Consider the following 15,979-nt stretch of genomic DNA (forward strand, 5'->3'; position numbering starts at 1 on the left):
AGCGGGAACTCCAGGCTGCGTCTTTGATCCTCTGTAAGTCTCACCAACTCCATCCTACTAAGAAACTGCACCAAGGCATCCTCAGACAACCTAAGAGTGCGAGCGAACCTCTTCAGCAAATATACTTGACATACCTCATTTATCTTGTGCTAAGTATCAGGGTGTCCCTGCTTTCTCCCTGTAGGGACAATATATGCATATAGGGCTTCTCCCTGTTCTCCAATCATGGCAGCAGGAGTTGTCGCTCTCTCTGAAAAATCTCTGCTTGTACTGTGTGTGTATTTATCCAGCCATGCCCATTCCTCCTCCACCTGTCTAGTGTTGTCGAACAATCATCGGGACCTATCTGGCTCAGCCAAAGGGTGATTTCCCAATCTTGCCTGTTCCATCTCAAGATCAGTTCATTCTTGGTCTAGATTTCTGCGTACTCCAATGACCCGAGCCATAACCTTCCCTCTCAACACAACCTTGTAAGCCTCCCATTCCACCCCTCTACTGTCCGCTGTGCCTCAGTTTCCCTGTACTTTCTAATATCTGTAAGAAAAGTGCTGTCCATCAGTAGATCCACTCTCAATTTCCACAATGGAGTTTTCAGTCCAATCAATCCAGAGCGGAGAGTCAGGAGTAAAGGTGAGTGGTCTCACAGATATCTCTTTAAATAAGCCAGGAACACATACCTCTCTAACACATAGTCTATTCGACTATATCCCCCACGTGTGGTCAACACCTTGCCCCTCAGGTGATGATGTCTCCAAACATCGAACAGTTGCAGGTTGGCTTTGTCCTCCACCAGTGGCTATTCCATTCAGGACTTAAGGCCCTCTCTGGGTGGGAGTTTATCCAAATGCCACTCTTGTACGCAGTTAAAGTTCCCTGCCCAAATAACCCATCATTGCCATATATGTGGTACCACCCACACCACCTCAGGGACAAAATATATCGTCATCCATGTTAGGGATATAGGTTTAAAAAAAAAAAAATGTTTTATTGAGAGTTCATAATCAAGAAATAAACATTACATGACACAGTAGCAGCAGAGATGTTGCAGTACGAGTTAAAGTGCATGTGCATAAGTACAAGAATATTTACATGACATAATGCTAGTAAAATTATTACAAATACAAAAGATGAGAATCAAAATCTAGGCCCTGCTGCAACTAGCTTCATTTATATACACAGACATGTTCAAATTTCAACAGTTTGGATCTTATTCATAAAGTGTAGTATGCACAGTACTATCATACTAACGATTTAGGATGCTAAAATTAAAGGGAGTTGTTAGGAATGGATATCAAAGGGGATCAAACTAGAATTCGCACTAGGATTCAAACACGCTCCAGTATTTGTCGTACTTCTTAAGTGCTCCTGATCTCAGTACATATTTCTTTTCCCTACCCAGAGTTCGTAATAATTTTGTCTTCCATGCCTGTAGGGTTGGTGCTGACTCTAATTTCCAGGACTGCAAAATAAGAGATTTAGCTATGAGGGAGGCTATAAACAAGGTTCCATTGTGGGGAGTGTGGCTCAGGGAACAGCCCAAGACTGAAGTTAGCTCATCAAAAGCAATAGTGGATTTAATCATGGTTGAAAGATATTTTTCTATTTCTCTCCACAGTGGCTGTATTTTAGGGCACTCCCAGACAATATGCTTCCAAGTACCTTTTTCTTCACAACGGAAGCACTTTTCGGCAACTTGGGGATAGATACAGTGGAGGAATGAGGGAGTTCTATAGATTAACCATTTATTATAAAATTGCATACGTTTGAAATTAGCGCCTCGAAAAATGCTTTATTAAATTTGTTAATCTTATCCCATGTCAGCTTGCTAATTTCAATGTCTTCCCTCTTTTTCCACCTTTTGATAATTTTATCAAAAGAATCGATTCCAATGTCATCTTTCAATAATTTAATCCACATACTGATCTTCTTTTGTGTTGGATTATTTAATGCTGTAGACAGATCTTTTTTTAAAAATATGTTACCTATATCTAACTCCCTAAGATCCACATGGAGCAAAATAAAAGGCCATTTCAATATTGTAAAAGCGTGGTGGATCTGTCTAGAGATTTCCTCCCAAGATTTCCATCTATTCCCAGTGATGAAGTCCTCAATTTTTTCAAAGCCATTCTCCTTCCAAAGTCTCGTTATGTTTTTATCCAATCGGCGCCCCTCACCAAAGCTAAAATTGGCTAAATTCGTTGTACTACTTATTTTAGACATGCCATAAAATTTCAAGAGCTGTGTTTTCTGTTTAAAGACCCACTGAAGGGACTTATAACAAACCTTTTTTGGATCCTTCGTAATTCTAACAGGGTCAGTAATTTTAGATTCCAGCAACATCTTCTTCATAAAAAAATTGTCTGCCTCATGATCGTCTAATGAAAAGAAAAAAAAACCTGAAGCTATGGTGTGCAAAAGAAGCAAAGTAATATTCTCTAACGTTTGGGAGGCACAGCCCTCCTTGTGCAACTGGGAGATATAAAGTGCTAAGTGCAAGCCTAGAAATGTTTTTTGCCCAAAGAAAGGAGGAGATCAAAGCATCTACCTTTTTAAAAAATGAAACCTGAATTGTGCAGGGGGCCGCACTAAAAAGGTAGTTAAAAAGAGGTAAAATAGACATACGTATTAAAGCTGCCCGTCCCATTATAGACAATGGTAATAGATTCCAGCGATCTATATGGGACCCAATCTTTTTCAATAGAGGTATATAATTTAGCGAATACAGATCTTCCAACTTATCCGAGATAAATATTCCCAGATATCTCTTTGGGCGTGTGTTATAAATCTGCCTAAATTCCGGCAATAAAGTGTCTACAGTGCAGTTTGCTTAGATTATTTCCGTCTTGTTAATATTTATCTTATATCCCCCTAGCTTTTGAAAGTCAGAGAAAATATTTAAAATTTTCACTTGATTTGAAGGTTTTGAATCTAAAAAAAGGGCAATATCATCCGCATATAGTTTTATATTTGTCATTCCAGCTATCGGAACTGTGTCGGTCCTTATGTTCCTAATTGCGATCGCCAATTGTTCAATAAATAATGCGAATCATATTGGTGACAGAGGACATCCTTGGCGCGTGCCTCTGCTGACCTGACATGTCCCAATATTGACGTTATTGATGATAATCTGTGCCCTGGAATTCACATAAAGTTGTTTTAAAAGGGAGATAAAAACAGGCGGAAAACTGTGCAAAATAGCAAAAAGACAGTCCCAAGACACCAGATCGAAAGCTTTCTCCGCGTCTAAAAGCCAAATTTGAGCTTTCACCTTATTAGTATTAAAATAATCCAGTGCCTCCAATAAAAATGTTGTATTTGTATAGAGGTGTCTGCCTGCTATAAAACCACACTGATCAGGGCCTATAAGGGACCCTATTATTTTATTCAACCGGTTCGCTAAAAGTTTCGTAAAAATGTTATAATCTGTAGTTAAAAGACTTATGGGCCTATACGAATTTGTATTTTCCTTATCCTTTCCTTTTTTTAAAATGCTAACCACCACTGCCGAATGGAAAGATTCCGGGTGAGGTCCTCCTTGTAATAGATAATTAACTAGAAGTAAAAGTTCTTTACGAAGAGTACCTTCAATTTTTTTTTTAATTCAGCCGGAAAACCATCGTCGCCATTGGCTTTACCATTGGGGAGAGAACCTATAACCTCATCTAATTCTGACTTTGTAAAGTCCTCGATCAACGATTTCTTATCCCCATGGTCTAATTTGGGTATTTCGAGTGACTGTAAAAATTCCCCAATGGTTTCTGGCGAGGCCCCTTCTGTAGCTTGATAAACTCTATTATAATGTTTTAAGAACAGGTCACCAATGGAGGCAGCAGTTTTAGCATTAATCTTAGTGACAGGGTCGGTTATCTGCTCTATCCTATTTCGGGCCTGCTTTTCTTTGTCTTGCCAGGCCAGTAGTTTCCCTGTGTATTCGCTCTCCTCGTATATCTTTTGGGCATAAAGGTTGTTGTTAGAGTCACCTAAATCATAGTAAAAATCCTTCATCCTACCCTTTGCTTCAGATAGCCTTTGCTCTAAGAGTGCAGCTCTTACCCTGTAATGTTCTTCAGTTGCCTGCGTAAGGTTTGATTGTAATTTAATTTTCTCCTCCCTTGTTTTCTTCTGCTTGGGTATTTCTTTAGACGTGATTATCCCCCACATAGTGGCCTTAAATGCGTACCAGGTCGTATTTAGTGGAGCTGTGCCTCTGTTCTGTGCAAAAAACTGTTCAATCTCTTCCTCAATATCTGCACACCATTGTGAATCCAAGTGGTTCAGTTTATTAAAATATCACCTTCTTGGTGACTCTGATTCTTGTCTCCCCAATCTTACCTCCATAAAAAGTGCTGCATGATCTGAAAATGGGCTTGGTAGATGGACATATTTATGTGGCTCTAATCCAAAAGATGTTAAAATAAAATCTAACCACGATGTAGAATTATATTTTGCTGAATAACATGAGTATTCACGCTTGGAAGAATTACAGAATAGCCAATGATCAATGACATCGAGATCTTGTTTACAGCTTTGTATAGCAATAGCAACTTGGGGTTTATTCTGGCGGCGGTCTTTTTTGGAGGAGTCAACAAAGGGATTTTGTAAAAAGTTAAAATCTCCTCCCCATATTATTTTACCGGGAAGACCCGTTATAGCTGTTTTTCACTGTAGAATTGGGAGAGGGTCGTCTATGACTGGTGCATAGATTGTGGCGAAAATTATGTTTACATGATTTATTTTACCATGAGCAAGTGCCCACCTGCCACTAGGATCTGTAAGTGCCCCATCCAGGGAGAAGCCTACATGACGTCCTATTAGTATTCATACTCCTTTCTCCGCTAACCCGGCTGCTGAGGAGATTTTATGACCAACCGACCCTTAAGGATTTTGTCTGATTCCACCTGGTTTCTGTAATGAGTTTCTTGTAAATAAATAACATCTGGGCTTAAGTTTTTTAGCCAACATTCAATAGCATTTTTTTTGCGAACATTATTCAAACCATTTACGTTAAAAGAGACAAACTTCAGCATACTATTTTTTCTTCAATGGTTAAAGTGTTTAAGAAAAAGAATAAATCAATATATAAATATGAGGTATACTCAAGAGGGATTTAAACCTCACCTTGTGCAAATATGCAAATAGACAGAACAATAAATTAATAGCAGCAAACAGAGCAAAGGGAGCGAGAAAATGCAATTCTAAAAAATCACAGCCCCTTGTGTGCAAAAATGCGCATTTGGGATAAAAAACGGAACATAGAAAGAGTATAAAAACTTGTACTAATATGCAAACATTGCTTTGGTGTCAATAACCAATCCAGAAGAACAACTAGTTAAAGTGTCAAGTGCAAAATATAAAATTAATTCAATTAATTCAACGCCCTTATGACCAGAAAGTGGAGTTTAGGATGGAAAATTGCACCAGACAAAATTTAACGCACCCTTTTGTGCAAAATATGCATATGTGATAATCCTATTATAGAAAACAGGTATTGCGCTTCAATATTTAAGTATTTAAATTATTTAAAGTGCAAATGCATAGATGTTATACAAACCCTTAAAATTTCAAGGATCGGAACTTGTGCAAAATAAGCAAATAAAGTGCAGTTAGTCACGAGTTTATACCTTTTTAGCTTTTCTCCTTTAAGGCTCGCTACCATCCTTTGAACGTTATTATAATCTAAATACATAAGAACAGAATACACCGATATAGTAACCTCTTGTGCTATCACCAAGAAATCTATTAGCATATATCCAACTTCTACTGCAAAGTTATACTTAAGGTTTTCCATACCATGGCTGTGTCAATAGTAGATCAGACAATTTCTTAAAATGCGAACTCTCATTTTTCCCACTGCAACACCCACCTTCACCCCCCCTTCACACCACCCCCGCCTAGAGTGGACGGAGACCTCCCGTGTCCCACTTCCGTCCTCCTCTGTTGCTTTTTCTTCTGTTTGGATGCCATTTTTTTGCATCCTTGTATGCTTCCTGTCTCATCCCGAGAGCCGCCCTTTCGTGCTCAAACGGAAATTATTTAGAGATCCGGCGTATGACTGAGATTATGGAACTCCTTGAAAGTCCTTCGAGAAATGACTGGGCTTCTTGTAAATCTATAAAGATAAAAAATCTCCCTTTTACAAGGACCTTCAGTTTAGACTGTTGTACGATCATGGCTTGAGCCCCCTTAGCCTTGAAGAGATCAATCATCTTTACAAAGTCCCTGCGTCTATGTACACATGCTGCTGACATGTCCGAGAAAATCCGGAAGTTGTTCACACAATCTGCATTAAATGTTTTCTTTGAGAAAGCAGTATTCAATATTCTCTCTTTTACCCTGTAATCCGAAAAATTGAACAGTATTGTACGAGGATATTTTTGATTATTGGGTTTATAGGCAGGGACTCTGTGTGCCCTAGTTATCATTAAGTCACCTTGTAACTCAGGTATGGCTTTCTTCAAAAGGGACTCTGACCATTTTACTACATCCTTGTCTTCCAGGCCCTCGGAGATACCCACCAGGCGTAGATTGGACCTCCGATTGTAATTTTCCAAATCCTGCATTTTTTCCACCAAGTGGGATTTTTCTTTATTTGATGCAAGAAGATCTTTCTGCGTTGATATTAGAGTGTCTTCTAATTTTGAGATACGAGATTCAGCCTCCGAAACCCTCATAGGGAGATTTCCAAAACATTCCTCCATTTTCGTTAGCCTGTTATTTAACTGTAGTATTTCATGAGCTTGTGAAGTTTTGAAATCTCGGAGTTCTCGAAGTATGGTGGCGAGCATATCCTCGACAGATTTCTCTTTTGGAATGTTAGAAGGTAAGATTAAGTTGTCTTCTTGTGTCTTATGTAAACAGATACCTTGTCCCGGGACCACCAAAGCTATGCGAGATGGTAAAGGGTCATTATTCATAGGAAATGCTTTTATTGTAGAACAGGCCGTTTTTTCAATTACAGTTGCAGTAGGGCTGTGGGGGAGTTGGAACTGCAAATTAGAACCCGAGAGAGTCTGAGAAGAGGACAGAGAAACATTTGGACTGGGGGCCATCGAAGCCTGACTTTGGGTAGATTGTAGAACAGTTGTGGGAGGAGGCAAGCTAACACTTGATGTTCCTTCCAGGCCTGGCTATGACCCTGCTGGGAGTGATGGTGGATTAGATGTATTTCTTTTTTCATTAGTAGCTTCTTTCCCCACCGTGCCATCGGCGCACTTTTGACTTCTCTCTTCCCGGGTGGGTGTACTTGTGAATAGACTTTGCTGGAGCAGTGGTTTAGTGAAAAGAGGGTACTTCTTTGGACTTGATTGACTGCAGACCCTCTTAGTTGGAGATTTCACAATGGCTATATTATCCATCTTAACCGCCTCTTGCGCTTTCTCCACTTTATTCACTTTGTCTCCCCCATTTTGCTTGCCCTTTTCCTCAACCACCAAAAGTCTCAACTCGGCTGAAAGTTCTGATAGCAATTCCTCATCTTCATCCCTATCCTCCTCCTCAAATCCTCTTCCTCAAGTTCCTCAGCAAGGTTCTTAAAAAACTATACTTATTTTGTGTATGTTTCTCTGCTGCACCCTGGACCTGGACTTTTAATTTCAACGCACTCCTTTGTTGCTCCTTTCTTCTTCTACTTTTTTTCTCCCCGCCTTTGGCTGTGGGTAAAACTATAACCCCTGGTGGTGATTTTAACAAATCCCTCGCGGAGTCCATTTTTCCCTGCTTGCCCCTGGCTCTGGCCGCTATCGTCGCAAAAAATAGGAGTTAAGGAGCTGCTGTGTGCAAGCTGTTTCAGACTATGTAGCCGGCTGGTGTCTTCCCCAGTCGCAATTATAATAGCTAATAGCTGTGCTGCCAAATATTATAGAGGGGGCAGGAATGACTCAGGAAGGGTATTCACCACGATCTGCCTCACCTCATTTCGGTTCAAACCGGCAACTCCACCACACGACTGCTACATCCAACAGTCACTGCCACCCTGCCACAGTGCCGCGCCGCCACGCTGCCACTCTTCGGCGTTCGCCGACTATAATCCTCAAGTATTCCGATGGGTGCGAGTGGCAAAGGAGGCAGCTAGCGGCAAAGGAAACGCCCGTCAGGTATGCACCTCGATCGTAACAATCGCAGCGGTCGTTAATGCAGGCGCCGCCGTTGGTCCTCAAGCGCCAAAAATCCTCCTCCAGACGAGTCACCAGCCATATAAAGCGCCCATGTCCTCCGTGTTGAAACGCGGTCAGCGGGAGTTCACCGAAGGTAGAGTACGGCAGCGAGGAGCTCCGTATCAGCAATAGCAGGAACTCCAGAGATCATCGTGGGCAGGGCGAGAGTGAGGCAGGAAGCACAGCGGCAATGTGCGTGGTCACGTCAGCCGTCCATCGCCCTTGGCCCGTGGCAAAGGTGTTAGGGACATAGGTGTTCACAAGGCAGATCTCGAAAGACCAGCACCCCAGAAATATCAGGTATCTGCCTTTGGGGTCTGCATGTACCACTCACATGTCAAACGGGACACCTGGCGGTATCCATGTCACACCCTCTAGCATAGTTCGGACATGTAGCAGCATACATATGGCCTCTCCTTCATCTGCCTAGTTTCTCTACGTCGTTCTGCAGAAGGTGTGTTTCCCACAACGTAACTATACAGGCCTTATACCGTTTAAGATAGGATAACGCTCAGTATCTTTTTGGGTGCCAGTTGAGACCCCTCACATTCCATTAACCATAGTCATCTGAGTTGTTCAAGTGAACTGTTCAGCAGGATCGAGCCCTGCCAATGGCCATGCCCAGTTCCTGCTCCCCTCCTCCCTTTCCAGCATCTCTCTGCATTAGTTTCTCCTGAAATCAGAAACAAAATACCTCAAAGAATAACAACCCCCCCCCCCTCAACAGGCAGTTCCTAAATTTCCCAAAATATGGCCAGCCTAGGTGTATCACTAACACGTTCTAATCTACAATGCAATTGCGTACCCAACACACCCCAGTGTTGCTGTGAGAACCATCCACACCAAAAAAACTCTGTTTCGTGGCATCCCACCAGACAACAGAAGGGGGTAAAGTCCAGAAACTAAGCTGAAACAGTCAATACAAAGATTTACAAACAGTTCTTGCAGGTGGCCCGCCATTCGGCTAGCCCCCCCCCCGCCCCTCAGACATGGTACCCCAAGCTGATGCAAGTCCACCAGCTGTGTTCCTCCGTGAGGGGGCTAGTTCAATACTCTGGGGGGCGTGACGACACCAATAGATCGCCACAGTACCAGGCATGGGATTCCATCTTTCTCTTCCAGCCAAGGCCAGACCTCCTCCGAGTTATCAAAAAAAGTAACTTTTGCCATGCACAAGTAGTTTTAGGCATGCTGGGAACAACAACATATATTGGAGTCCCATCTTTCTGTGCTGTTGTGTCATCTTCATGTAGCTTCTTCTGCGATTCTCTCCCATTCTGGTTTAATATGGGTAGATAGATATACCATGGTTCTTGAAAGTGTGGCCTTCGCCTGTCTAGAGGCACGTAGAATGCAGTCACAATCTTTGTGGTTCAAAATTTGCTCTATCAAAGCTCCCGGGGTGCTCAGAGGGGGGCATCAGTGCCAGCGCCCAATGAGCCTCTCGACAACAGACCACCTCGACAAGCCCTCTGTGGAGAGTCCACTCTTTATCCAATTCTCCAAAAAGGTCTCCACGTTCTCCCCCTTCACTGTTCCGAAAACCCCAGAAATCAAAGATTGTTATGATGAGAGCGCTTTTCCCCGTCTTCTGCCCTATCCTGCAGGGCCTCAGTTAATGTCACCAGTTTAGCCATTTTCTCTTTCAGTGTCACTTTGAGGTCCGTGCCCTCGACTGCATGGACTCTCTCCACCACCTTGCGTAGATCTGCATGGAGGAGGTTCTGGTCAATGGAAACTATCTCAATTTCCCCCTTAAATGCTCTCCTGGGAACCTGTATTGACGCCAAAATTACACCCTCAAGTGCTCCTTCACAATCTCCACCAGTCCCTGGGACCTCTCAGTTTCCATGAAGCGTGTCTCCTCTGAGTGGTATACTGAGGAGTCATATAATTGTCCATTCTCCGCTCAGCACACCAACTCAGATCTTGGCTAGCGCCGACCAGTAAGGCCAAGAGGCAGCCACTCCCAGCTGTGTACGCCTCGTCTACACAATGCCTGATGTGAAGTGCATGATATGACCAGGCCTCCAAAGTTCATTGGTAAAAATCCACCAACCTTTGTCAGCTCTAGCCAAGTGGGGCTCCCAAGCCTGGGTTCCTGCCCTTCACGACTCACCCTCCTTACTGGTCCTCTCACTGTTTTGCTGGGGGGCAGAGGAGTTATTTCAAACACACTCGGGCTCCTTTCCAGCTGCCCCATGCGCAGCAATGCGCTTACCCCAGTTCCAAGGCCTCCGGTCGTAGGCAGCTGGTTACTTTCAGCCAGTATTAGAAAATTGCACTAGGGAATGCCATATCTTGCTTGTATTTGCCAGCTCGCAAATTCTGGAGTCTCGCAGGAGAAAAATTCATCCACAGGGCGATTGGTAAAATTTGGCCAGAACTCAGTTAAAGTGTAAAATAGTGAGACTTATTCATTATCATCATCATCATAAGATGATATCTCGATTAAATTAATCAAAATTCTGGTGTCATTCCAGGACCCGTGGGTCCTCTAAGTGAGATGGTTCAGACACAAATTGATAAATAGTTTGGCTCCATCCAGGGCCCATGTGGCCCCTATGGGAGTCAGGGAGGGCAGGCAAAATTAAACAAATTAATAAAAAATGCATAGTGTCCATCCAGGGCTCATGGGAACCTATAGAAGTTTGGTGAAGGCAAAAATAGATTGAAATATTTTTAAAACAATACCTGCTGTCCCTCCAGGTCCCACAGGGCCCTTATGGAAGTCTGAGGCAGGCAAAAATTGAATAACTTATTAAACAATATCTGTATCTGGTGTCCCTCCTGACCCCAGAGGTCCACCTGGGAGACAGGCATAGGTTGATTCAAATAATTAAGTACAACAATTGCGTATCACAGACTACTACTATAAGCCTCAAGCACCAATAAATGTAATAGGATTTTTTTTCTCCCAGCAAAAACAGAACAAAAATACTATGGGATTCTAGAGGGCATTAACAATATTTTTTTCTAGCAAAAGACTTTTAAAAGTGGAATACAATGATTAATAATCAGAAACACACCATGGCTTCACAGAATGGTGGATTCTACAAGGCTAACAAAGAAGGAGGCATGGAGAACAAAGGCAAAATGGGCACCTATGAGAGAGACAGGCACACACAGACAAACACGCACACATGCTCCACAATATGGTGGTTTCCTCTATGGCCAGTAAAGCAGGGGCGAGAAAATAGAGAAAATGGCTGCCCTACCCGGACTGGAGTGTATCTCTTTCATCACCAAATGAAACGTGCGGCATTGCAAAAAAGGATTGCACAAATTTATACCCAAAATGTGTCCTGGTCCTTAACACACCACATGTAAAGCAAGAAAATTCATGTAAAAGTAATTCAGCCAAGATAAAATGTATAATAACACCACAGGGACAGGGACACAGTGAGAAACAATTAAAATTAATTTTAAAAATAACCCAAGCTCCCAAACTCAAATAGCTGTTGCCAGCAGAATTACCCCAGTCAAATACTTCTAAAGGTTTCAGAAAAGCACATTAATCACCCATCTCACACAAATACACAAACACAAAATGCCCGGAGCGCACAGCGAAGAAGGTTTATGAAAACAAAATAAAATATCTGCTAACCTGGACACCTGGAGCTACACCAACCCTGTCACAAAAAGCTGCATGCCGAAGAAAAAACTACCAAAATTTGGCATGAATAAAAGGCCATCCACAAGCCCCTAAAATAATAAAAAATATGGGCCAGATCTACAAGAAAGTGCTGCAGCGTGGCACTGCAAGCCCTTTGGCTGCGCCACGCTGCGGCACTTTCTGAGCACAGGAATGCAACATATCTACAATGATATGTGGCATTCCTGTGCTCTCCCCCGCGTTGGTGCAAAAACAGCTGCCATGCGCCAGCGCAGGCACCCTGGCACCATTGTGCAAGGATGCCTGCACCATGGGGAGAGAAGGGTCTCCTTCCTGCACAAAAACAATCCCTACAGGCATTTCCCTTCTTCAATACATCCTGTAGAATGCAGCACGCATTGAAAGAGGAAAAAACAAGGAGAAATGAAAAGATTTCTCCTCGTTCGCATGGCTATGCCACCCCTAGGGTGGCGTAGCAAACTGACGCATTTCCAGGTTTGCGATTTCTTGTAAATCTGAAAATGTGTCTGGTTCTATGGGTGTTGCGTGGTAACACCCACATCAACACCCATGGAACTTCCCTTTTACCCAAAGTTCTGCATGTAAAGGGGCCATATTTACAGGGACAGGAAAAGCCATGCAGGGTGGCTTTTCCTGTTTTTGTAAATATGGGGCATTGAAATACGCTGCCAGTGCGTCACAAAAAGTGACGTACTGGCAGCGCAAGGGGATTGTAAATCTGCTCCTAAATATCTAATGCAGCAACAAGGGGAAAGTGAAAAATACATTAAAAATACAGTTAATGCCTACAGCAGACTGTGAGTTAACCAGAATAACGATTCAGAAAAGGGGGTGGTTCAGAAAAGGGCACAGTATATTGATAAATCTAGATCAAATGAACAAAAGCAAAAGAAATGGAAATATATGTAACATCAGATCTACACTATCCAAAAATGTGTATTATCCTTTAATCCCACATGGGCCTGCCACACCCCATCCCACTCCAAACTCCTGGCCATCCAGTAACAAAGAAACAAAATAAAAAACAAAAAATAAAAATGGAACAAAAGTAGAGGTACCTGAACAAAGCACAGGAGGGAATCCTCAGAACAGAAATTGGAAGCTGATACGTATTGTACAACATCCTTACTTGCTATGAGATTTCCTCTGTAAATCCAAAACAAAAAATACAAAATATTCAGCTCACACTCAAAAATCACCTAAACGCCCCATTCTGATGAAAAAATTAACTCAAAATGAATGATCAGGTCTGATGGGTGCCTACATTAAAAAGCGACCGCTTGCTTTGAGTTGATCAGTTTGTTCCCGTGCTCCCTCAAGAGGACTTTTACGTGACAGGGCATCTTGGCTATGGATTTTATGCACTGCTGTATTTGTATGCATTATGCATTGTTTATGCGATTGAGTGTTGCTGAGATTACACTGATGTAACAGAAATTACGCCAGGCCTAGTTACCTTATCAACAATAAAATTGAAGACACTTAATGTGACGTTCTGGTGACGATATCCCTTCTCCCTATTTATAAAGCAGTTTTCACCGACTTAACGTGGCTTAATGCCTCCTTGTAAACAACCTTTTCCTGATTCACTTAGGGTGAAAGGGGCGTGCATTGGGTGTTGCAGTGGGTGTTCCACCGCAACACCCATTGCTTTAAGACGCTGCCCCATAATTACAAGGCTGCAGCAGTGCTAAAAACTAAGGCCAGGTAAAACCCGGTCTTAGACTGGCGATACGAGGAGAAATCAATCATCAAAGTATTTTCCTCTTTCCATGTGTGCTGCATTCTGCAGCCGACATGGAAAGAGCAAATCGCCTTTCAAGAATGTTTATGTGCAGGAAGGTGTTCTTTCCTGCACATAAACAATCACCCCTGCAGCGCAGGCACCATTGCGACTTGGCATAAGGCTGCAAAGGCAGCTTTATTAGCCCCAGTGCTAGGAGAAACACAGGGGTGCGCCATATTTTTGTAAATAAGTCGCATCCCGGCATTTTAAAAATGTCAGAGCGTGGTGTAACCAATTTTAGCGTAACACAACATTCCGAAATTGGGTTGTAAATATTCCCCTTAGAGTAACTTGCAGGATGTATGCGGTTGTAGCTCATGTGGCTGAGGAATCCAAACCCCACCAGTAATTCATATTTAGGGACTCATTAATTTGGACTGCCCCGCAGGGGGCTGAAGAGGAGGGTGATTGTTTTACCATAAACTCTGGTTTGTCTACTAACTACAAAGTGAAACCCATCCCTCCTAGGGTCGGCCTCGCTCCTGCTTGGCAGCACACTTAAAAAGGTGTTAGATAGATTAGCATGACAAATAGTCAATAGGAGACCTGTGTTTGGCTACAAGGAAAAGGCTTATCTGACGCTTATCAGAGCAGTTAAGATTATCAACTTAAACAAATGTGCTCAAAGGATTTCCTTTACTCATTCAAAACAACCTTTTCTAAACCTACCAACCATGGTTACACCCCAATTAGTTTCAATTGTCACTTTGTTACTTAAAAACTCAATTACTTTTTAATTTGTGAAAAAGATGCATGTGGATTTAGAATAGGTAAACTTTCTTCAAAAGGTTATCTTCACGTTTGCAAGAGTGATGAGACCAACTTTAGAAGTTGTTTTCTTGCACTTACACAGACAACAAACCACTTCAGAGCACTAATCCACAACAGAAAATGATATATTATAACCAATTTCTGAGATTCATGACATGCCATGGCACACATTCTTTAAGGTATCACAAACAAATGCACCTGATATGATACATCATCACTGACATTAACTTGATGAGAACCGTATATAAAGGATAACTTAATGAGAGGACATGGCTTGTTAAAACAGTCTTTGCCCTCCTTCATTTTTGTTTCACTGCCTAGTAATAATATTAAATGTGTTTACATTTATGCAGTCTTTTTAAATGTAGGCTCATGCCCACCTCAAACTTTCACTGTTAGTTTGCATTGACAAACAGATTGACAGAGTTGTGATTTGTATATCAAAATGAATTTTGTGTATATTAAATATATGTAGAAGTTTATGATGTGCATCTAGCAAAGTTTTGACCTTCGCTTTGACTAGAAAACAGACTCATTTCCATTAAGCGTATCAAGTCAAGACAATACTTTATTGTATATGAATACTTAAAATGGTTACAATTTAAAATATTTATATATAGGGTGGAGGTATCTCTTCCAGTGACAAAGTCATGTAATTCTAGATTGTCTCTTAGTTAATTTTCAACTGCTTTTTAGCACTTGGCCCCTGCCCCTGCTTTTTGGGCTTGAATGAGGTCTGCTTGACTGCCCAACTTAGCTGGTCACTTTTATGCAAACTTAATAAAGGACTAGCTTATGCATAGCCCAGGGATCTTGGAGAGCGCGGACAACCCCAAAGGACATCCGACCCATGAATCAGGGAATCCAGTCCACTGCCGATCCACCTACCCTTGATGGAGCTTCTCAAATGGCCAGGCAAAGGCTCCACCAACAATGTGCTAAACATGGCTCCCTTGTAGACTGCTATTGCTAGAAGTGTGTACTTACATGATGGTATTTCATCCTGTTCTCTCTCCCAAACACTGTCCTACATGCATAATCAATGAAGTACTTAATTGGACCTGAGCCTGGGGTACTGCTACTGCATGGTTTCATGAGTGAATAAGAAGAGAGTTACAGTTTGATGAGCATTAGTCCATCAGTCAGGATGGCAGAGGACATTATTTGTTTGTTTAAAAAAAAAAAAACTTTCACTTTGGGAGCCTGTTTTTCAAGAACAAAAAAGTTTGATGTACGGTCTTTAAGACCCATGGTATCCTTCCACCAAACTTTTATACCTTTAGAGGAAATGCTTTCATGGTGTTAGTCTATCAGCATGACTTATCTTCAGAGGGGACGCTTTCACGGTGGTAGTCCATCAGCGTGACCCTACCGCCCACCAAACGGTAAAGTGGCCCGTAATCTTTTTTTCTAGGTTCATGACAGACCTCAGGGTTTTGGAATATATAACATACAAAATTGCCAAGAGTTAGGATCACTGTTTTGTGATTTTGCAAGTGCCAGGCAAGAGGGGTGAGTGGTTTATGGAAATGTTTTATTTCATCAAAACAGTTTTGCAATGTTGAAAAACTTCACACTTCTTGAAGTTTGCAATGTGGGCTTCATTCAGAGAACTTATCCAGTAGTCAAAAC

This window comes from Lissotriton helveticus, chromosome 5_1 (assembly GCF_964261635.1).
Source record: "Lissotriton helveticus chromosome 5_1, aLisHel1.1, whole genome shotgun sequence".
NCBI lineage: Eukaryota > Metazoa > Chordata > Amphibia > Caudata > Salamandridae > Lissotriton > Lissotriton helveticus.